The following is a 24,216-nucleotide window of genomic DNA, read 5'->3' as shown; positions in this document are numbered from 1 at the left end:
CAATAACCTTAAAATTAATGAGTGCTTCCTAGAGTTCATTCTCTGATTCAGCACGAAGTCTGTAGAACCTCCTTCTGTGAAATGGTGAGAAGTTAAGTCCTTGCTTACTTGTGCAATCTCACATTTCAGAAGTGTTGAAAGTGATGGTTAGGATACCACTCTGACAGCAGATTGAATTCCTTTGAACCTAATTTACCACATGGGAAAATCTTGTTCTGAATTATTTTGTTTATACTGGTGTAATAATCCTTCATTCTCTACCAAAAAACAACAAAAAAACAAAACAAAAAAACCCAACAATGTATTTTCCTACATATTTTCAGAGTGTCTCCTGCAAAGTTAGGCCAATATTTCCATTGGGTTTAAAGGGATATTGCAGTCAAAACTTCCAAAGCAAGATAGAGTATTCAAAAGTATTCACCGTCTGTGAACTCAGATAGATGCTGGGTTAATTCCCAGCCCTAATGTGTACTTTGTGTACAATCACTTAACTTTACCTACCTTGATCCGTTACCTGTTAAGTAGGAAGATTAATACTTACCTCAAAGGGCTATTGCAGAATTAAGATAATATTTGTGAATTGCCTATGTATTTCGTAGGCACTCAACAATAATAGTTCTCCTTTTAGGACATGGAGGAAAAATAAACTAGTTACCTTCTTATGTTTCCTTTTTCCAATATTGTTTTGCTGATACCACATTTATATTTTTGCGTCCACTAATTTGTTACAAATATTGATTACTGTTGACAAGATACATAAATCTCCTAGAGCTCTGTGAAATGTTCACAGGACAGAGAGTAACTGGTCCTCAGGTTTCTAAGGACACAAAACTCACAATGTTCTTGGCAGGTAATTTATTGCCCCATGAGGTAATCCAGACCTGTCACCTTCAGTGCCCCCTTCATGGGATTGATTGTGCTTTTCAGAATCAGCAAAATTCCTTGGCAAACTACTAGCCTTATATGATGCCTTCAAGTCTCAAGTTGCTCTAAATGTTTTGGGAAGAAAAGTCTTGAGGCTTTATTATAACAGTGAATCTATTCTCTCTGCAAGACACAACGGAGATCTTATAAAGACTATGATAGAAAGGGATAGTGACTTCTGAAGCATGTTCCTCTTCAGAAATCCAGACAAAGGAAAGGAAATAAATGCTTTTGTCCTTCCTTCTCTTTCTTTCTTCCTTCCTTCTTTCAACCAATATTTTTTGAGAACATATGTACTTAGCACTGTTCTGGACACTGAGAATATAGTAATAAAATAGATGGGAACTTATGTATTATAGGGGAATCAGACAGTAAATAAATAAAGAACTAATACTTCACATGGTGATAAGTGCTGTGGAGAAAAATAAAGCAAGGTAAGGAGGATAACAGGGTTGTTTTTGTTGCTATTTTCTAAAGTGTGACCAGGAAGGCTGCACTGAGAAGACAATATTTTGAGTAGAGAAAGTAAAGGTTGAACCATATGAAAACCTGGGCGAGAGTATTCTGGAATTTACTGACCTAGAGTATTTCTTCTTGAGGTTCATCAAGGAGGCCAGAATGATTGGAGTGAGTGAGGAAGTGAGAGTTTGGTAGATGAGGTCTAGAGTTACAGAGCAGCTAGATCACTGAGCGTTTCACAAGCCATTGTAATCATAGCAGCTTTCATTCTGAATGATATGGGAAGCTATGAAGTCTTCTGAGTGGCTTGACATAATCTATGTTTTAAAAATATCACTTTCTCTTTTAAGAATAGACTTTATGGGGAGCCTAAGTCGAAGCAAGACCACTGCGGGGACAGTTGCAATAATCCACATGAAATTCAACGATAAACTGTACTTTAGTGGGAACAGAAGATTTGGTGAAAAGTAGTAAGATTCTTTTTGGAGGTATTTTGAAGGTAATTGAAAGAATAAGCTTTTGGTTTGGTTTTGTTGTATGAGATAAAGAGAAAAGTAAATTTTGCTCTTAGTAACTAGTAGGATGGGGTTCACATTACAAAGATTGGGGGGAAAAAGATTTTTACTGGAGTACCTGAGACATTTCAAATTTAAGGTATCTATTAGCTATCCAAGTGAAGATATGAGTAGAAGTACATCGACTTTAATCCTGAAAAGGTTATGTGTCTACTTGAAAAGTAAATATTGCAATAGTTTCTAAAAACCGCATGGCTGGTATTAAACATAGGTTGAGATTTTTAATAAAATATTAAAAGATCTTAAGAGGGCTATAATCCCCAATGCATCTGTCATCTGGGCTTCTACAATCCATCCAACATACAAATTTATAGGACCACAATATTAAATTTCTAAAATTACTTCAGGGCTTAACTCTGGGTGTCTTTTACCTTGACTGTATGATCTGCCTTTTTACATAAGAGAATAAAAAAAGCTAATATTGAGCTCCTACTGTGTGGTTGACAGTTTACAAACCTGACTAACTTCAATTTTCACAAGAACTGTATGAGAAAGGAATTATTATTTCTGTTTAAAAGATAAGGAAGCAACCCTCAACTAATTAAGAGGCTTACCCAAAGATACTCTAATAACAAATAGAGCTAAGCTTCAAATCCAAAGGCCATTGTAATTTTTTCCACCATGCCAGTAAAACCTTTCCCATTTGGCTGCCCAAAGAGTGATGAAACTAGCCATGCACAGTTAGAAATAAACCAACAACTTGTATTAAATTGAGCGGGAGTTAACATGCAACTCTTAATTTTCCTTTTCCCTTTAGTTCAGGCTTGCTGAAAGATCAGACTTTGTGTATTATAGAACTCTATGCTATTATGAAACCAAATTCAGACAGGTTTCAATCTACTATTTACAGACAATTTAATTTGTATATTCAAGATTTGCTCCACAGAGAATTTCTCCCAGTTCTTTCCTTTTCCCACAGGATTGTTAATTGCTCTGGCACCTCCATGTGGTGTCTCCCCAGCCATGACTCAAAGACTTTAAATGACTGTATTTATTTTAAGAGAAACTTTAGTACCTATGAAAGCAGCACGTTCTCCCGCAGCACATCTGTTCTCTCTGAGTTTTATATTATCACTTTGCCAGAGGTTTTACCTGCTAATTCGAGGGAGCCTGGTGTGTTCAGATTCAACTGGATTCTTATCTGTACTGAGTATAATTAGCTTAATATGTGGGACATACTGATATATTTATAATTGTATGATCTTTGGCAATTTCTAGACTCCTCTGATCCTGAAGGTCTTCATCTGTGAAAAGAAAACGGAAGTGTCTTCTTCAAAAGGTTTTCATATTTATTTACTTTGCAAAAGCTTTTCCTTCCCTTTGGGTTGACAGTGCCCTTTCCTGGTATTTTCTTTTAGTTACACTTCAGATTAGTGACACATTATTGTTTTTCTGTATTTATATTTGTAACCAAATCTGTGTACTATATTAGTTTATTATATTGTATTTCTTCTGTTCCCTGAACTCTAACTCTTAATGACTTAGGGTACTAAAAATGGAGAAAATGGTTGAATAATTTTTGGTAGGATACGTATATTTGCCTAAGATTTGACTCCATCTTGCCTTAAAATGTGTTTTTCTAGTCAAATATCTTGGCAGAGTTTTGGTTAAGTTTAATGATTATGCCACCACCATAATATGTGCCAGTTGCAGTAAGTACTAGCTGAGATTATATTAATTCTAAAGCACAGGTGTATTGTGCCAGGTTTGGTCTGCTGTAGAGTCAAATAAACCCCTAAAATATGCTAAAGGTTAGCCAGTCTTTCTCAGTCTTGTAACTGCCATCTGACGCGTGTCACCTCCAAAGTCATGGTAACGGGGAGAAAAAGAGATGGAGATTCTTAACAACACCTGCCAAGATATGACCCATCAGTTCTGCCCACAGTTCATTGACCAGGAGTAATAACATGGCTCCAATCTAATTGCAAGAAAATTCAGTGACTACCACATTTCTATTTCTCCTCAATAATTGAGTATCAATTCCTCTATATGCCATCTGGATTCTACTGCTTCAAGGAAGCCAAATCCCAGCCTAGCAGCTCTGCGTCTTGTGGAATTTCACAGCAAACAAAGAAATTCATAGCTAGAACACAGAATACTGGCAGAAGTTAGCCAATTTTAGAACAAGAAGAGTACAAAAAACATAAATGAGCTTATGTTTAATGACAAGAAACATATTATCCTCCTTCCTAATACGTATGCAGAAAAGTATCAATGATTTTTATAATCGTGCACCACGGAATTTGTTTGCTTTTAGTAAATAATAACCCTCAATAATTCATTAACCTCCATTAATGAGACGCAAGAGGGAGGGGACATGGAGATATATATATATGTATAGCTGATTCACTTTGTCTTAAGCAGAAACTAACACACCACTGTAAAGCAATTATACTCTAATAAAGATGTTTTTAAAAAAAAATAGTAGACGATTTCTTAAGTACACAGGAATAGATTTCTGAAATCTCAAAGACTGTGGGGCTTCAATGTATGAACAACAATGTCTAGAAACCAAACCAGGCTTTCCTTTGCTGCTTTTGTATCTTTAAAATAGAGACAACTCACTAACTGTCTCTAAACATTTGGAATCTTCTAAAATAAAACAGATTTAACAAAGATTGTCGGAAAATAATTGAACAATATTTGAAGGGTAGAGAAAAAACTGGTGAATGTTCTTTTTTGTTGTTGTTGTTCTTTTGTTTTCTTAATGTAGAGTCAATAATTTGGGATTTTAATGTAGAGAGAATTCACTATAGAGATGTTTTGTCATTGGCATTACACACCGAAGATGTCACAGTGAAGTGAGAGATGAAGCAATTTCTGCATAATTCCAGAAAACAGCCCAGATGATATGCATGTCTATGAAAATATACTTTATGTAGTATGAATAAGCAAGCATTATTCATCTTTTAAATCCCAAAAGATGAGTGATAGTTTTCTGTGTTTTTACTAATGATATATTTATTTTCATATTATTTTAAAATTGCAGTTGAATTTTTTTCTTGTTACTAAAAACAGTATATGTTTACTACAGAAAATTTGGAAAATAAAGATAAGCAGGAAAATAAAAACTACAAGTAAATATTTCAAGAGCAGACTATGCTTTGATTTGTATACTTCTGATTGTATTCCAAAGAATTATTATGTCAAAATCTGACTCATGCTATCTATGTCTGATACATGATACGTGGTTTTCAAAGCATGATTTTTAATGGCTATTTGACATACACCAACACAAATTCATATGCAGTGGTATGTAACAGTTCCTATTTTGTATGTTTGAGCAGTACCTACAGTTGTTACTACTGTAATGAACTGCACTGACCATCTAAATACATAAGCCTGTATCCATATATCTCATTTGTTTCTTGGGCTTAGATTGCTATCATAAGGTAGTATTTTTGACTCTTAATAAGTATTGCCAAGTGGCAGTGGTATTCTACAAAACAATCAAAATAATGTTTTCACTCCTTTAAATTAATGAAACGTACATATTACTTACAGAATGTTGTTTATTGGCACTGAGAAATGAATGCTTGAATTTATAAAGAAAGCTTTATGGAGAAAGAAGCAGCCAGCTGAATGGAGACATGTAAGCTATTTTTTAAATAAAAAGGCATTCCAGATACAGCATGAAATAAGTGGAGTGGGGATGTGGAAACTGATGAGTGGCAAATGCTTTCAGGATGGAAATGTATTCCTTCTAGAAGAAAACTGTGAATAACTTCGATAGTAAGGTAAGAAAAGCAACTCTGATTTATAGGATATGGGGACCTATCAGCATTTTAAGGCAGGTGATAAGTGAAGACTTTTGAAGAACAAAAAAAGATATTGCAGAAGTGTTTAGAGTTCTTAACACGATTGAAATATACAGTTTAAGAAGCATTTTAAAGAAATTTCATTCTTTTCCTTAGGATTAGTTAATGAAACCACCCAGTCAATACTGGCTGAAGAAAGAGCAGCACATTAGGGAACATAACGTATTTTACCAAAACTATAAATGTGTCCAATCATTCATTCCACTTTCATAGGTCTTGTCGATTTTTTAGCCAGGTACTGTACAAGGCAATACAGATACAAAGATTAACAAAGAGGCAATTCCCATGTTGTGAGGACTCAGAGTAAAGGGAGAAGAATAAGTAATGATTTACAAAGCTTACGTTATAATCATTATAATAATAATGATATAACAACATAAAATAATAGGTAAATAATATGATATAATAATGGAGATCTCAGATGGAGCCAATCAGAGGAAGTGACAAACTGTGAGGTGTCATCAAGGTTTGTGAGGAGAGTCAATGCAGGTGACATTACATGGTTAACTTGAAAGGTATATAGGAGTCTGTCAAGAGGGAAGTTTTGCAGCAGGCATTCTGAGCTGCAAGAAAAGCACATTCAGCGTCATGGGGTGTAGAAGGGCATAGAGCATCCAAGGAAGTAGCGTTGCTTCAGCAGCGCTGTGGTTCTGGATTCACACAAACTCAGATGGAAAGCTATGCCAGATTCACTTTGAAAAAACTCTTATAAAGATCTTTTTAACTAGCTGTGTCAGAAAGTCAAAGAAACTTTTAAGCAGGGAATTAATGAGACACATTGTGGTCTTGTCCTGTCTTATGTGTCACATAGGCACTTCTTCATATATATTCATAGATAAGTAGGGTTATCTAAGCTCTGATGCTAGAATTTGTTTGTAAAGACAGTCCCCTTGATTTTCTATCTTAATATATTTATCTCCTCAGTTTTGAGAGAAATATTTTAAGTGACAAAATAGATGTACTGTCCTCTAAATAGCTTGGTTTAGATGTTCCCCACCCCTTACTCTATAGCAGATGACTGTGGCACAAATGTGTAATAAAAATCTATTCAACGATAAAAAGAATAATGTGTGTGCATGTGTGTTTATACACACGTATATATAAAACATATTGTGAAACGTAGTTTCTTCATCTGAGAGCTAACATATCTTGAAATATATCAACATGTATATAAATAAATTATATGTAATATATACATAAATAATAGATATACTATATCTTAGGTGAAAAACACTGAATAATCATTTGTATAATATGACCCATTTGTGTAAAAAAAAGGGAAGTCAATAAAAATATACGTGTTATATTAAATAGACCAGAATATGTATGGATATTTATTATACAAAAGTGGCACCTCAAGTCAGGTAGGGAAATGTTGTAATTATCTAATAGTGTTGAGACAACTGGAATACCCAATTTTTAAAATTAATTTTGATCTATGTCTCACATTGCACAGAAGGATACATTCCAAATAGACTAAAGATTTACGTGCAGAAACAATAAATCTTTAAAAATACTAGAATAAAACATGGAGAGATTCCTTTATAATTTCAGAGGGAGAGAGAGAGAAAGTCTTTCTAACTATGTCTCAACATCCAGGAAACATAACAATAAATTAATAAATTTACTGAGAGCACAATTCTCTGCAACAATTAGAAAAATGGATATGTTACTAAAATCATATTTTAAACCCATCAGAAAACACATCTAGAAAGAGGACTAGATAAATTAAAATTCAACTTGTTAGAGGAAGTGTCAATAGTCAGCCACTTTCTTCATTAAGGACACATCACTTCTGAGCATGGATCCAGGATGAGGCATAACCTCATTAGAGGGACTCTACTGGGGAAAAGAAAGACAATGGGATTTGTGATGGTCGTGAAAGCTGGCGTGACAGACTGTTAACTAGAGGAGCTCTTTCTTCGTGAGAAATTTGTTGAGATTTGGGGTAGAGCAGAAAGCTGGAGAGCTAGGTCTGAAGCACCTAGAAGGGCAGAGTATAATCTCTTGTGGTCTTGTGATGTTTAGCATTCAAAGCCCCACACAAAGAAGGGACCTGCTTCAAGTACACAAATTCTCTCTCTTTAAGATGTGGGTCAGATTCTTAAGTCTCATGGGTGGAAAATAAGGAAATAAGCACTAAACCTCCGAAGGGCAGAACTGAATATTCTGGTGACATTCACCCTGAAGAAGTCAGAAATGATCACACACAGCAATCAAAATCCCAGAAGGGCACACACAGCTGAGGAAAATGGACAAATCTGAGTAGACAGAATCTTACTAAAACTGCAACCCAACCCAAGCTCAATTCCTGATTGGTTAAGATTACTAGCATATCATCTTATTGCCTAACAGAGACAGGAGAATCACTTTCTTGTGGAAAATAATATTACTGCATAAATAGTAATAATCTTACACATGTATATTGCATAGAATTAAATATTAAAATAAATGTGAGGGATTTCCCTGGTGGCACAGTGGTTAAGAATCCATCTGCCAATGCAGGGGACACGGGTTCGAGCCCTGGTCCAGGAAGATCACACATGCCACGGAGCAACTAAGCCCATGCGCCACAACTACTGAGCCCGTGCTCTAGAGCCCTCGAGCCACAACTACTGAAGCCAGCGCACCTAGAGCCTGTGCTCCGCAACAAGAGAAGCCACCGCAATGAGAAGCCCCTGCACTGCAACGAAGAGTAGCCCCCGCTCGCTGCAACTAGAGAAAGCCCGCATGCAGCAACGAAGATCCAACACAGCCAAAAATAAATAAATAAAAATAATAATAAAATAAAATAAACGTTGAGGCAGGAAATTATGATTGATTATCAAGAGTAAAAGCAAACAATAGAAATAATCAATAACCATTTTCTTCTATACTTTTCCCAGCTAAAGACCCGGCCCAGCAGTGTTACGATACTGGCCCATTTCTGCCTGGTGAGGGATTCTTTTGTTGGACAATTATCTACTTGATAATTTACCATCACCATGACTTAAGTTTTCTCAGAATTTGCTGCAATCTGAGGCTCATCCTACCCGATCGTATTAGTCTGCTCAGTCTGCTATAACAGAATACCATAGTCTGGGCAGCTTAAACAACAGGAATTTATTTCTCACAATTCTGGAGGCTGAGAAATTCAAGATCAAGGTGCCAACCAATCTGGTGCCCTAGTGAGAGCCCTCTTCCTGTCTTGCAGATGGATGCCTTCTCACTGTATCCTCACATGATGGAGAGAAAAAGCTCTGATCTCTCTTCCCCTTCTTACAAAGACACAAATTCCATCATGGGGGTCACACCCTGATGACCTCATCTAAACCAAATTACCTCCTAAAGGCCCCACCTCCAAATGCCATCACGTTGAGTGTTAGGATTTCAACATTTGAATTTTGAGATGACACAGTTCAGTCTACAGCAGTGATCCTTCACTTCTCCCTTTACAGGAGTCAGAGCATGATTAAGGCTCTACCTGTTTACCCCTGCTTCTTCACAAGTGTCTCCACCAATAAATATCTTATATGTTTCATTCTGTCTTGGCATCTATTTATCAGAGGATCCAAATGACACAGATAGTGTAATAAATGTTAAAGCTATCATATCACTATGCTTCTTTGGAGCCCCAGATAAAGGGGCCAAGAATGCTGAGCTAATTTTAATGCTAGTTTACAAAAATGTCAAATGAACAAATCTGATGTATTTTTTAAAAAGACAGTTAAGCTGGTCTAAGACCTAATATATAACATGTTTGCTATTTTGAATTATCAAGGTCATTGTTGCCCTCTTTGGCTTAGAAAACCTGAAAGCTTTCTGCAAGAGACATGAAGACCAGACTTTCAGAAATGAGTTGTTGAAGGTGAGCAAGGTAGTGAGCAGTCTGCTCACATCATATTTGGAAGAATTCAATTCCCACTACAATATAATTGAATAGCTCTAACCTTCCTGACTAAAATTCCCTTGGAGCTTAACTCCATAATGTTCATTTTCTTCCGCCATCTGTCGATAGTGATATGCTACCAGTCTCTCAGGCTACCAGCCTGCAATCAGTGGTTGCTGCCTTACAGAACCATATGAAAACATTTCCAGAGACCCAGTCTTGGTCTCAGGAGATGACACGCACACAGGGCTGTAGACATGCCATAGATAAAGAACCTGTACAACTACTCTAGAGACCTTAGTCTATAGTTCTTCCCAATCATACTTCAACTATAGATATAGGTAAACAATCATCAGTTCAATAAATAAGCTAACACACAGGTTCAGGTTGTCAACTCTGATACAAATCAGAAGTATACATTAAGCTTTACTAAAAAAATGTCAAAACATTGACTATGTACTGAGAGGCTCACACAAAGCAAAAAGAAATCTTGAATTTTCAAGGCAGATCCTCAGGTTTTTCCTTTCTGTGTCAGACATGTGTTTCAGATCCAGATAAAATGAGATCTCTAAGTGAGGTTCATGGAGTTTCTTAGACAGCAGGAAGCATTTAGAGAGATGTAGGGCTCATACAACATTCTCACTGGAGCCATGCCCCATGGTTCCTGCCTCCTGTTTACTAAAGATAATAAGTAGCCAGAGAGGTCCTGTTAAGAGTGTTTCCTACATAAATATCTTCCTCCTAGCAAATATCTTTGGTCAATTTACCTGAAGGTCCAGTTGATAAGGAGATTAGATTTGGTCACCTGCCTTCTTTGTCTCCTGGGGGCATGTCCTTGCCTGCCATCTCCCTAAGGGCATGAATGCACCAAGGTTAACTGGCTTGACACCATCCTCCTGGTGAGTAAAAGATGTAAGAATGAGGGTAAAGAAATAATTAAATACAAAGGAAATGGCTGATAGAGAATGAGAAATAGATCTTGAAGAGATATAAAGGAAAGAAGACTGAATTCATTGGCAATCAGAGGCAGAGTGGTCTATTCAAAAGATATAGAACCTGGACTTCATACTTAGGATCTAGTTTCCATTTTATTATGATTATTATTACCATTTACTTTTCTCATGCAGTTTAACCTCTCTGGGCTTGAGTGTCCTCAATAATAAAATGGTGATAATATGTTTCCACAAGAATGTTGTGAGGATCTAGATGAGGTGGTGCTTGGTCCCTGGTTGGAGCACATTAAATGTTAGACATTTTCTTACTTTACTTTAAAAAACAAAAGATAATACTTTTTTGGAATTTTTTTCCCTTTTTAGTGGACAGAACACAAACATCCCAAATATCTGCCACCTATTCTTGTATGCTTCACCTGTTCTCAAAACAGATGTTATATTCCTTTGGGGAAAATGTAATTGGTCTTACTGACTACAGAAATTTATAGACTAAAGAGGTCAGATGTCAATTCTATTGCAGAACATTTCTAAAAAACTTTGTTACATTTATAAGATGCTTTTAACTAATGCTACCTCTCTGGGCACTAGGACAGCATCAGGAAAATCATAATTTATAAATTAGGGGTCAGGGGAAAGGCCAAATAATTAATCAGCTTTATTCCAGCTCTTGCCTCTCTCATATTTGTGTGACTTGATAGCACATGCTAGAGCTCTATCTAAGAAGGCTCCTTTCTCAGAATATGCAACTTACCTGCTAAATCACATAGTCTCTTTTTGAATGAAATGAAATGAAAAAGAATCTCACTTGCTATCTCTTATGGACAGAAGTCAGACGCTAATGTCACTCAGGGCATTGTGGCAAGGTCTCCAACCTGACAATTGTTCTTGTGCCTTAGCGAACAGCAAAAGGCAGTGCGTGAGCTTGTTATCAAATTATTGCTATTTTTCAGAGACATGCTTCCTAGGTTGGGTCACTTTGAAAAGCAAGTAGTCTCTCTAGGTATGTGGATTTTTATGTGCATACATATCTATTTTGAATCTTATAATATGGCTCGTCTAATTACATTTTGTATCAGGGTAGTAGGGATGTCCTCATGAAGACAAGAGACTAACAGTGTATGCTGTATGGCTCTCACCTAGGGTCTCCAAGATTTCCAACAGAGATGTGCACCACGCTGTGATTCACTTTGTCTACAAAAAGAGTTTATCTTTGGACCAGTTCTGCCACCAGTAATTTGGCACTAATTTCAATCTACAGCGGACTTGAAATTACTTCCTTGCCGTATAGATTTTAAATCTTTTACAAATGAAAATTCTTTCACGGCAGAAACCTCACAAAAAATGAAAATCTTATAATTTCTTTTTTTGGTCAGAGTTCTTGCATACTCTACTGACTTCAAATATCGGTCTCCCATTAAGTAATGCTCTTCTGATGAGCATAGCATCAGACTGTTGATTAACTGTGGTAATTGAACGCCATGATCAGGAAGTCATATTCTTCAGAAGAAATGAGACTAGAATGTGTTCACAACTCAGGCCCCTGGTTGGATCCCCATGCTTTTGTTTTGTTTTGTTTTTGTAAATTAATAGTCTTTATTTTTTGAGGAGTTTTAGTTTTACAGAAAATTGAACAAATAATCTGAAGAGTTCCCATATACCCCCCTCTTCTCCCTCTCACATTCTCCCTTATTAATATCTAATTCATAATTAGTGTTAAGTCCTTTATCAAATATATGTTTTGCAAATATTTTCCCCCAGTCTTTGGCTTGTCTTTTTATTCTCAGAACCATGTCTTTCACAGAGCCGAAGTTTTAATTTTACTGATGTGTAACTTTGAATTATTTTATTCATGGATCATGCTTTAGGTATTGTATCTAAAAAGCCATTGCCTTTTCAAAGTTTTATAGTTTTGTGTTTTTTATCTAGTACTATGATCAATTTTGAGTCCATTTTGGGGAAGGGTAAAAGGTCTGTGTCTAGATTTTTTTTTTTTTCATGAGCATGTCCAGTTGTTCCAGCAATACTTGTTAAAAAAGACTATCCTTTTTTCATTGAATGTCTCTGCTTCTGTGACAAAGATCAATTGACTGTATTTGTGTGGGCCTAATTCTGAGCTCTCTATTCTGTTCCACTGATCTGTTTATTCTTTCTCAATACCACATTATCTTGATTACTATAGCTTTATAAGTAAACCTTGGAACCACATAGTGTCAGTTTTCTAACTTTGTTGTTCTTCTTCTATATCATTTTAGCAATTTGGGGTCTTTTGTCTTTTACACACAAACTTTAGAATTAGTTTGTCAATGTCCACAAAGTAATTTGGTGAGATTTTTAGTAGGATTACACTGTATCAATAAAACAAGTTGGGAATAACTGACATCTTGACAATATTAAGCCTTTCTATACATGAACATGAGATATCTCTTCATTTATTTAATTCTTCTTTGATTTCTCTCATCAGTTTTATAGTTTTCCTCATGTACATATTTTGTTAGATTCATGCCTAAGTATTTCATTTTTGGGTGTATGCTAATGTAAATGATAATGTGGTTTTAATTTAATTGGTGGTATATAGGAAATCAACTGACTTCTGTATATTAACCTTGTATCCTGAAACATTGCTATATTTGCATACTAGTTCTTGGAGATATTTGTCATTTTTTTTTTCAGATTTTCTACCTAGACAATCATGTTATTTGTGAACAAAGGCAGTTTTATTTATTTCTTCTGAACCTGTATGCCTTTTATTTCGTTTTCTTCTCTTACTGCATAAACTAGGATATCCAGTAAAATGTGGAATAAGAATATGAAAGGGGACATCCTTGCCTTGTTCCCAATCCTAGGGAGAAAGCAACTGTTTTGCCAAAAGCCCATATTCTATTATAAAATTGTGAAATCTATGGTTATCTCTACCTGACATTCACTAACCTTCATTGAGAAACGCTATGCACAGCAGTGTGCTAGAACCCTTTTCCCACCTCCCAGCCCCCACTGAAAATCAGGTTGAACATCTACTAAAGGAAACCATAAACAAAACAAAAAGACAGCCCTCAGAATGGGAGAAAATACTGCAAACAAAGCAACCGACAAGGGGTTAATCTCCAAAATTTACATTCAGCTCAATATCCAAAAAACAACTCAATCAAAAAATGGGCAGATCTAAATAGACATTTCTCTAAAGAAGACATACAGATAACCAAAAAGCACATGAAAAGATGTTCAACATCACTAATTATTAGAGAAACTCAAATCAAAGCTATAATGAGGTATCACCTCACACCAGACAGAATGGCCATCATCAAAAAGTCTACAGACAATAAATGCTGGAGAGGGTGTGGAGAAAAGGGAACCCTCCTAAACTGCTGGTGGTAATGTAAATAGGTACAGCCACTATGGAGAACAGTATGGAGGTTCCTTAAAAAACTAAAAATAGAACTACCATATGACCCAACAATCCCACTCCTAGGTATATACCCAGAGAAAACCACAATTTGAAAAGATACATGCACCCCAATGTTCATTGCAACACTATTTACAATAGCTAGAACATGGAAGCAACTTAAATGTCCATCGACAGAGGAATGGATAAAGAAGATGTGGTACATATATATACAATGGAATATTACTCGGCCATAAAAAAGAACAAAATAATGCCATTTGTAGCAATATGGATGGACCTAGAGATTGTCATACTGAGTGAAATAATTCAGACCCAGAAAGACAAATATCATATGATATCACTTATATGTGGAATTTTAAAAAGGGTACAAGTGAACTTGTTTACAGAACAGAAGTAGAGGCACAGATACAGAAAACAAACTTATCATTACCAGGGGATAAGGCAGGGGAGGGATAAATTGGGAGATTGGCATTGACATATACACACTACTATGCATAAAATAGATAACTAATAAGAACCTGCAGTAAAGCACAGGGAACTCTACTCAATACTCTGTAATGGCCTATATGGGAAAAGGATCCAAAAAAAGAGTGGGTATATGTTTATGTGTAACTGATTCACTGTACTGTACACCTGAAACTAACACAACATTGTAAATCAACTATACGCCAATAAAAATTTTTTAAAAAAAGAATAGAGTTCATGGTTCACTTGGAGTTCCAAGTCTACTGGAGTGGCACACTTTTATACAAATAAGTATGGGGCAGGTTAGCCTGATAGTATAAGCACAGAACAACTAACGCTGAGAGAATTTACAATTATATGATTAGAGTGATACAATGTAAATGTATACTATTTGATAATAGAAGCCATACTCTATGTCCAATAAGGGGCACAAAATAAACTCTATAGGGGAGTTACCGTTTGGTGTAAGACAGTGAATATTTTTAAATGTTGCATTTCCTGTTTCAGGTTCTAAGAAAAAAGAAGTGCAATGAACAAAAAGGATTGCAGGAAATGAAGGCATGAGCTTCTAGATATTTACAGACATCAGAATGTCTTTAAGGTGTTTGCGAGGCAAACTTCAGAAGCAATAAATTTTATTTTAATTACTTATTTTGTTATTATTTATCTTTTTAAATTCAGATGACAATTAGCTATCTAGTTTTTCAACAGATTAATAAGTATCCGGTTTTTAACAGGCTCATTTATTTCTCTAAGGATTCCAGTCTTATTGAAAGAGTCACCTGTTGGGATAGATCCATAAAATCATTAACCATAATTCCAGGCTTATAATTAGTACTTGTAAAATTGTACCAGTATTACCAAGATCCTGAAGATTTCTGCAAAAAGTAATTTTTCTCCTTATTTAATTCAGAACCAAAACTTTTCCTGACACCAGATAAGTCATCTAGTGAAAATTCAGACACAAGGCAGAAAAGCACACCTCACCATCATTTCTATGCCTCGTTTGGGACAACTGATCAGTATGTTTACAGTCTCTGACAAAAAACTACTCTCCTACTATGTCCTAGATATAAGTGAGTATTTATCAAATATCACTGGGTCATATTTATTAAATACAGAAAATAGTCCCTCTTCTTCCTTGCTCATTTAAGAATGAGTTACTATGGGAACAGTGGTAGATCTGTGAATAGTCTAGTAAAAAATATTCCACTTAACAGGAATTCCTAGCACTTCATTCCTAAGAAAAAGTTTACTTAGAAACCTGACATTTTCAAAAACCAAACATTTAAAAAGTCATTTAAAAGCTGTGCTTTTAAAAATATTTCTCAACATAAAAAAAAGTTCTGATTAGGAAGCTTACAAAATTCTGATTGATATACAGCATACTCATTTAGATATTCTGGCCCATATTTAATTTGGCAGGAGTATAAAATGAATTATCTATGGAGAATCTGTAAAGATGGATGCAATTATGAATAATTTTTTTCAGAATTAGCAACTAACTGATACAAAAATGTACAAGCAGTACAGTAGTAGCTTTGTTTGTACATGTTAACAACTGGCTTGATCACAAGGGATACTCACCTCAAATATTTGAGGCCTCTGTCTACATCTAGACATGTGTTATCTAGGGCCTCTTTCATCTGTAACATTCTACTTTCTAATAAGTCCCTTTTCCTCCCATAGAGAATACAGACTACCTAGAATAATTAATCTACAGAGCTACTTAGCAGCAACAATACACTTCACGATATGTTGTTCCCAAACGATCACATTTCCCAAATAGTCAGAAATAAACAGCTGATTCAAGTAATTAAAAATTATATTTAAATGACATCAAGCAAATGGTTTTCATTAATATACATCCCAACAATAATTTTGGTATTTTGTGTCATCACTGACAAATATTACAGAAGAGTATCAGACTCCATTAAGTTTCAACATCTGTGTTCCTTTTCACACTGTGGATGTCAATTTGGTTAGCAAAAGCTATGAAAAATTCCCTTTTACTCACTGCTGAATCTCAAGTACTTGAGATTGCTTGGCAGAGTACTTGACACATAGAATATATCAGTAAATATTCCCTAAATGGATAAATGAATAAATGTTCACATTAGGTAGAAGGAATTGAAGCAAAATAAGTAAAAGAGAAGTAAAAAAATTTTAGTGCCCATTTATGTGATGCCAGACGTTACCTTTTATACTATCTCACCTATTCTCAGCAATAGGTGAAGAAATAGGACTTGGGGAAGAGTAAAATGAATTGCTTAATTGTTAACAGTCAGAATTCAACATTTCATTTTTAATAAAGCAGTGATAGAGAAAATTTCATTTTTATTTCTAATTCTTTCACCTTTAATTACTACTACATTTAGAAAAGTATCCTTACCTTGAATAAACTTATTTTCTTTCAATGACTATTAAAACCTTATTTATAACTACTGTCACCATTTCACTAATTTGTGCAGCATTTAAGTAACCAGAATCAATGATACATGCTTTGTCAGGAAAAGAAAGGAAAATGCCTCATGGATTTGCAAAGGTTGTAATCTTTACAGGTAATGATGACATATCAGAAAGCATTTGAGGAGTTGATAAAAATAAAATTTTAATTATAATTACCCTTTTCTGCTTCTCTTTCTAAGAATTAAAAAGGGAGGGTAAATGACAAAAGGTTTTTTTTCTTGCCAGTAATCTCAACTAAAGATACATCTTGAAGTGTTGCTTTCCTAGAGTAATAGCAAAATGAACTAAGGTGTTTTGATTCTCGAGCCCAGAGGGCTCCAGTGTGAAGTAAATTGATTTCTATTGTTTCTCCTACTGAGAATGTGTGTCTCCAGTGCAGTTACTCTTACATGATTTTAATTAATGAGTATGAATCAAATGTATTCAGAGTTTACCCAAGAATAGTGAATTCTAGCAACATTTGCAAGGTATTTGAAATGATTCTTTACCTTGCTGCTGGTTCTAAAAAGCAAGTTCTGCCACCATTTTGGAGACCTGAGCAAAAAATAGCACACAAACTGTTTTCCCAGATTTACAGAATAAGTGAGACTAACAGTGCTAGAGAAATCAATTTTTTAATGGCCCAACACTGAGCTGTGATCTTCTCCAAGCCTGTATCACATGCTGCTCCAGCAGAACTTAAATCTGGTTCAATATTCTTACCTCTGGCTCTGACAATATATAAAAATAATATTGAGTTTTGGGAAATCCTGTGAAGGCTGACTAGTCAAATATATGTAAATATTTTCTTAAAATATTTCACGTCTATTATGGCAAAAAACCATGGCACCTATCTTTCACCAGTTCATTTCAGTTCAGCAAACATGGTCTAGTACCTCTGCTAGGAAGGCAGGATTCAAAGACAAGGTACGGTCCCATTTCTTCCAAGAGCTTATGTTAGCTGTAATGCTACTCATTTTTGTCAGCCCCTTACATTTTATTCATTAGGGAAAGCCAGTGACTGGTAGATTGATTGATAGATGTTTGTACTGCACTATTTTTTATGGAAATCAGCCTCACTGCATTTAAAGTGTAAGCTCCTTGCGGACTGTGTTTACTATTTTCTCCCCAGAGCCTAGTGAGGGCCTGACACATGGTAAGTTTTAACGCACATGAGTTGAACAAATGTCATTTGTGGAATAAGAGAAGATTTTTTTCTCCAGGCGTTACCATTCCTGGAATGGAGAAACCAAAGCATTCATAAAATACATGTTTTTGCTTTCCCTTTGAGAATTTTAGTGTGTTCTTGAGCAACAATATAACTATTTTTAAAAATTATTTATTTGTGCAAGTTTGTTCTATTCCATTGTCTAAAATATTTTTGTTTGGTTTCTGTCCCCTTCAAATTGTTTGATGTGAACTGATGTGTGTTGATCATCTATCCTAAGAGTTCTCACTGCTTAAGCACGTAGCAGATAGTAGAAGGAGATAACTATATTGTCATGTAGGAATAGCTTTTAAAATGTCAATGAAAGGGTTCAAAAACAGAAACACTCAATAAAGTCTGTCTGGCCAGCATGATAAGCTATGGCTTTATATTCCCAAGCACAAATTAAAACATTAATTCCAACAGCTTTGTTGCAACGGTAGTTTATCACAAATCCTCAGTGTTCAATTTTTCAGCGTTTGCCAAATGTCCTGCCTATACACATGGTAATGATTCACTTTGAATATTCAAATGCTTGAGTTTTCTCTTGTATGTTATAATTAAAATAATAACAAAATGATTTTGGTTTCTGTTGGCAGTTTCCCTATAACCATGTGGTGTTTCTTTGGGGCTCTTTATACTTTTGATGAGAGTAGGGAATGGTCTTCTGTGAGCCTGTACCTACCGGTTATTACAGAGATAAAAAACATGAAAGAGCATGTCTTTGCCACCTATGAATTTAAAAAAAATCTAAAAAACAAAATATCTTTTGGATGGATATATATTTTGTTATTCTGTTCAGTAGAAAACTTGGCTGTCTATATTGCTCAAGACAATCTTCACATGGGTTATATAACCTCCACTTAAAATTTACCAATAGCAATAAATTTGGTTAAAGCAAAAACAATTGCTTAAAAATAAGCAAAGCCATTTAAGTGGAATTTACTTATCTCAAGGGCAGTAGACTTACATCACTTATTCTAATGTTCTGAGTAGATTTGTAATTGCTCATGTTTGATGGCAACTTTCTTCAACTTTGCTATTTCTTGCCATCATTAGCTAATGGGATTTAGAATTCCAAGAAATGATGTTTGGGATATGAGTAGCAGACAGGCCACCTACCAAAAATCCCCTCTAATTCAGAGTATTTGACTTACTAACCAGGCTGAGTTGATCACATTTCAAATGTAGATTCAGAAACTATTTTGTTACGTATAAGTACATTATAAGGAGAAAATGAAAAACACAAAGCCTTACTAGAATCACCATAATAAACAGATGGAATCTATTTCTAAATTTTTTTGAAAAACAGATTCATCCACACTATTTTATTAGACAATCTAAATATTATTTTGCTTATATTATGCTATTCAAACTATCAAATTACATAGTTCCCAACTTTTTGAAATAGTTTGTGTACATGTAGAAAACAAAACCAAAATAAAGCTACTATATTTCCTTCTCTCTAAAGACATTTTGCAATAAAAATAAGTATTCTTACTCTGTAAATAAATCAATTCTTTCACAGATTTATTGGTTTGTGTGAATTTAGTTCAGTGTAGCATATTTTTTCATTAGCCATAAAGAGGGAGCCTTCCCCATCCCACCAAATAAACATATACATTGAGGTAAATAGTTCAGGAGACAAATAGTGACTCTTGCCTGAACTATATAAGCTGGAGTCAGCTATGCTAGTCATATTAGTGAAGTGCTCGGAGAAGTCACCAAAGTAAAGCTGGTGAGTGAGAGGAAAAAAAAGATCCAGAGCCTATGATTCTTTAAATGACCATGCTAATGAGGTCAAGGAAATGAGTTTTATACTGACTCAGAGGGATGAGTTTTGTTTGCTCTTTTTCAGAAAGAACCTCAGAGGGCCGCCCAACTCAAGCCAACTCTCGCTAAGGAATGAATAACAAAGAGGAAAGAAAAATGCAGAATAGATGCATACTTTTGAAATTATTTCTACTGTAAAAAACATCATCTCATGTAACCCTGCATTGATTCATGATGAGTGAGCATCTTTATCTTTTATGAAGAAGAACATTTTTAAAAGAAAAGTTGCCCTAATCTGGTTTGATAAGAAATTGTGTTGGTAAAATAATTCATTAGAAATAATGGTGCAAAGTACATTTTACTATTAAATGAAAGACAATGGCTTTGGTACATGGGATGGAAAAACTGACACAAAGAGATATCAAATTCCCCATTTTTACCAATAAAAGCATTGAATTAGATGATCACAAAGACTTCTTGTAACGTTAAAATCCCATGAGGAGTTATGTAAGTTATTAATGAAGCATAAGTGTATAGCTCACAAAAGCTACAAAGATATAAATAACCTACAGTAACATCTGACTTTTCTTCTACATATATGATGGTATATAACATAGATGGTAGTATACCAAGAGGGTTTGTGGGAGGTTGAAAGAAACAATAATTGCCAAGGAGTTAAATGATTGAGAACTTATTAGTCACTCACTGAGGTCCCAGAATAAATTAAATCCATGCACTTAAAAATCCAATGATATAATTATGGGTTGCAATGAAAAGAATTGGCCGCAAAGGTAAAAAGAATCCAAGTGCTAGCTGCCCTCAGCTAATTATATAACAGGCAGAAGCATCAATTGTTTTTCCATGGTAGCTTTGTGAACATAGGTATCATGAACAATCACATATAGTTGCATTCTCATGCTCATGATACTCAGTGCTACTACTCACAGAAGCAGCTTCCCAGAGGAGAAAGAAGAATATAGAATCTTTAGGAACAATAAAAATATGTAGGAAGATTTGCTTTTAAAAAACATCCATTTCTACTTTTCTTTCCCTCTATTTCTCTCTCTCTCTCTCTCTCACACTTTCTCTCTCTCTGTACCATACTAGTGACTGCCAACTACATGCCAGGATGTGAGCTCTTTGGATGACCTACTTAAAGTCAGCTTGCACTCCGTCAGTTCCAAATCAAAGACTCGTGAGGCTGAGCCAGGACTCCGGAGGTCGTTTATCTCAGACCCCTGCCTGGAGGAGTCACTGTTCTAACCCATCCTAGACTGAGGTTGAACACGGAGTTGTTTCCAAAGGACCCCGGGGTGCTATAGAAGCTGTGTTGGTGACTCAGTTCTCTGCATTCTCCTTCGCAGTCAGGGCCCAATCAAATTTCCTGAGAGGTGGAAAGGCCACCGCACGTTTAGATGTTCTGCCTTTCAAATGTACTCAAAATGAGTTCCTCACAATGAGCAGCCATTTAAAACTTCCTAGGCTACCTGAAAGCTATAGCTTTAACCGTTCCTTTAAAGAACTTTCACTTGACGTATAAAGTTTTCTATCTTTTCCTTATAGTATCAGTTCACTTACTAATCTTCTGTTTTCTCTCCATGTTGGACATTTACTGGATGCCTGGACATAATGTAGTCATTTATTTCCCCTGGAGGTGAGGATTGCTGTGCATATGAGTGAGTTGTTTGTGAGTTTGTCATAAATAAAAGTCACAGAGGCAATAAAGTGTATTTTATTTAAATATTTTAGGGAATTAAAAATAAAAAGACATTCTCTTTTCTCTGATTCATGAACAAGAGAAAGTGGGTCAGTTATTGGCAAGTGACGTCTTCACTTGGTTGTCATCTATATTTGTGCTTGGAACATTAAATTCGAATGACTCATGGTGACAAGAAGGTCATGGGTAGATTCTCCATTTGGAATGTGCCTAAATTAGCATGGTCCCAAGCCCATAAGTTAATCGTAGATTCCTTAGATATACTCCAGTCTCCTAGTAACCAGAAATGATGACATAACATTTTCTGAAGTATCTCATGAGAAGCATCTTTGCACTGAGAAAAATGACCCTCTATCACAGACTGACATCTCCACGCTCAGGTATTCAAGTCACAGTCACCAAGTAGATGCCACGGATCTCAAGAGGAGCAAGAGGAAGGCTCACTAATAATTCTTTATTGATCTAATCAGACTAATGACAAAATAATTAAAAGTACTTTCTTAAAGGGCAGTGGCTCCTTAATTGTTGCTCAATCCTCTCAATTCAGAGATAATGCCAAGGATGATATGTCTTAAACCAGATAGTTAGATGGTATGTGAGAGGTAATCTTCCAATTGTGTCTGTACTGCATTGAAATCCAGCATTCCTCTACTGATAGGATGAAGGAAAATATGACTCCATGACAAACATTTGGTATCTGCCTAATACAGAAAGAGGAATCAGTAAAACGTGATTTTTTTGACATTCTCCGGAACTCAGGCCTGAGTCCCTCCCTGTAAGGAAAGACCAGGGACTCTTTCACGTAAGAGAACACAGGGGAGCCATTTAACCAGACTTTCTGAAATGTGGGAGTTTATGCCTAGCCTGTTTGCTTTCCATTTCTGAAGATCTTTGAAGACTTAGTACATTATAAAGGTAGCTTTTGAACAAGTGGTTAAAAGGTGAAATAAATAATGTTTAACTCCCTAAAACATATATACATTTTATATATATATATATATATATATATATGTATATATATAAAATTTTGTGTTACTTATCTTAGGGGTTAGCAAACTTTTTCTCTTTAAGGGGCCAAACTGTGAATCGTTTTGGCTTTGCAGGTTTCTGTCACTCAATTCTACTGTTGTAGTATGAAAGCTGCTGTAGACATTACATAAACTAATTGGCATGGCTGAATCTGGCTTACTGTAAGGCACATTTGGTTCATGGGTTGAAGTTTTCCAACCCTTTCCTTAGACCATAAAAATTGCAAGAAATATCAAAGATTTAAATGTAAAATAATAAAACCATAAAAGTACTAGAAGAAAACTTGAGAGAAAAATCTACTCTTGATGTAAAAATATATTTTTAAGTATCATCCTAAACTCAGATATCAAAAAGAAAAGAATAATAAACTTGACCACATAATATTAAAAGGAAAAAAAAGCATGACAACAGTAAAAAAAAAAAAGAAAAAACCCATAAACTATAGAAAAATATATTTGTAACTCATATCATAGACAATAGACTAATATCTTTACTATATAAAAATTCCTTCTCTGAAAAGGGACAAAAGATGAGCAGATAGCACACAGAAAATAAATATAAATGGATCTTAAACATACAACCCATATTTCCAGCCTTATTCACAGTAGGAAAATTTGAAGTTAAAATGACCATGAGTTATCATTTTTCATCTCTAAGATTGGCAAAGATCAAAATGTCTGATAGGGCTTCCCTGGTGGCGCAGTGGTTGAGAGTCCACCTGCCGATGCAGGAGACACGGGTTCGTGCCCCAGTCTGGGAAGATCCCACATGCCGCAGAGCAGCTGGGCCCGTGAGCCATGGCCACAGAACCTGTGCTCTGCAACAGGAGAGGCCACAGCAGTGAGAGGCCCGCGTACCGCAAAAAAAAAAAAAAAGTCTGATAATACATTACATTCAGGAGGGTGTGTAGAAACAGGACCTCTTAAACATTGGTGATGTTGATGTAAATCAATTTATTTTCTATACAGGACAATCAATATTTCAATTAAACTTATATGAAAGGTTTCAAAACAATGGACAGTTCATGTGTATACTTTTCCACTGACATTTTAAAACTTGTTTTGAAGTTTAAAATGTATTTGATAAAAATGTAATAAAGCAATAAAAATCTTTACATGAATTAGTGCATAAAGCAACTGCAGGCAATTAACTCATTCTCATTTATTTTCTCATAAATCATTGCAGTTGCAAGCAGATAAAAATATTTAAAATATTATCAAACCCATTATTTGGATGTCTTCCAAACTGCATTTTAAATGACAACTTTACAGAACTCTTTGACTTCATCTAAAGGCAGTGATATATAATCCCTATTTCACGCAGTGTCAGTTAATTCGTAAGGAATGTCCAATTTTCAAAGTATTTTTGACTATGAATGCTTCAGTGGCATGTTTCTATATGTGAAAATCTTGTGCCTTTCCACTTTTTTTCCCAATTCTCTAATTCTTGATAGTCCTGCCCATGACTCACTACCTATAAAAAGCCCCACATAAACACTTTTAACCACTTTTAACCCCACATAAACACTTTTAACCACTTTTAACTTTTTTTTTTTTAACACTTTTAACCAGTTGTGATCA

The sequence above is a fragment of the Delphinapterus leucas genome, chromosome 8 (genome assembly GCF_059928025.1).
Source record: "Delphinapterus leucas isolate spDelLeu-1000000601 "Yukka" chromosome 8, BTC_Dleu_Yukka2, whole genome shotgun sequence".
Classification (NCBI taxonomy): Eukaryota; Metazoa; Chordata; class Mammalia; order Artiodactyla; family Monodontidae; genus Delphinapterus; species Delphinapterus leucas.
This window is presented reverse-complemented; position numbering follows the sequence as displayed.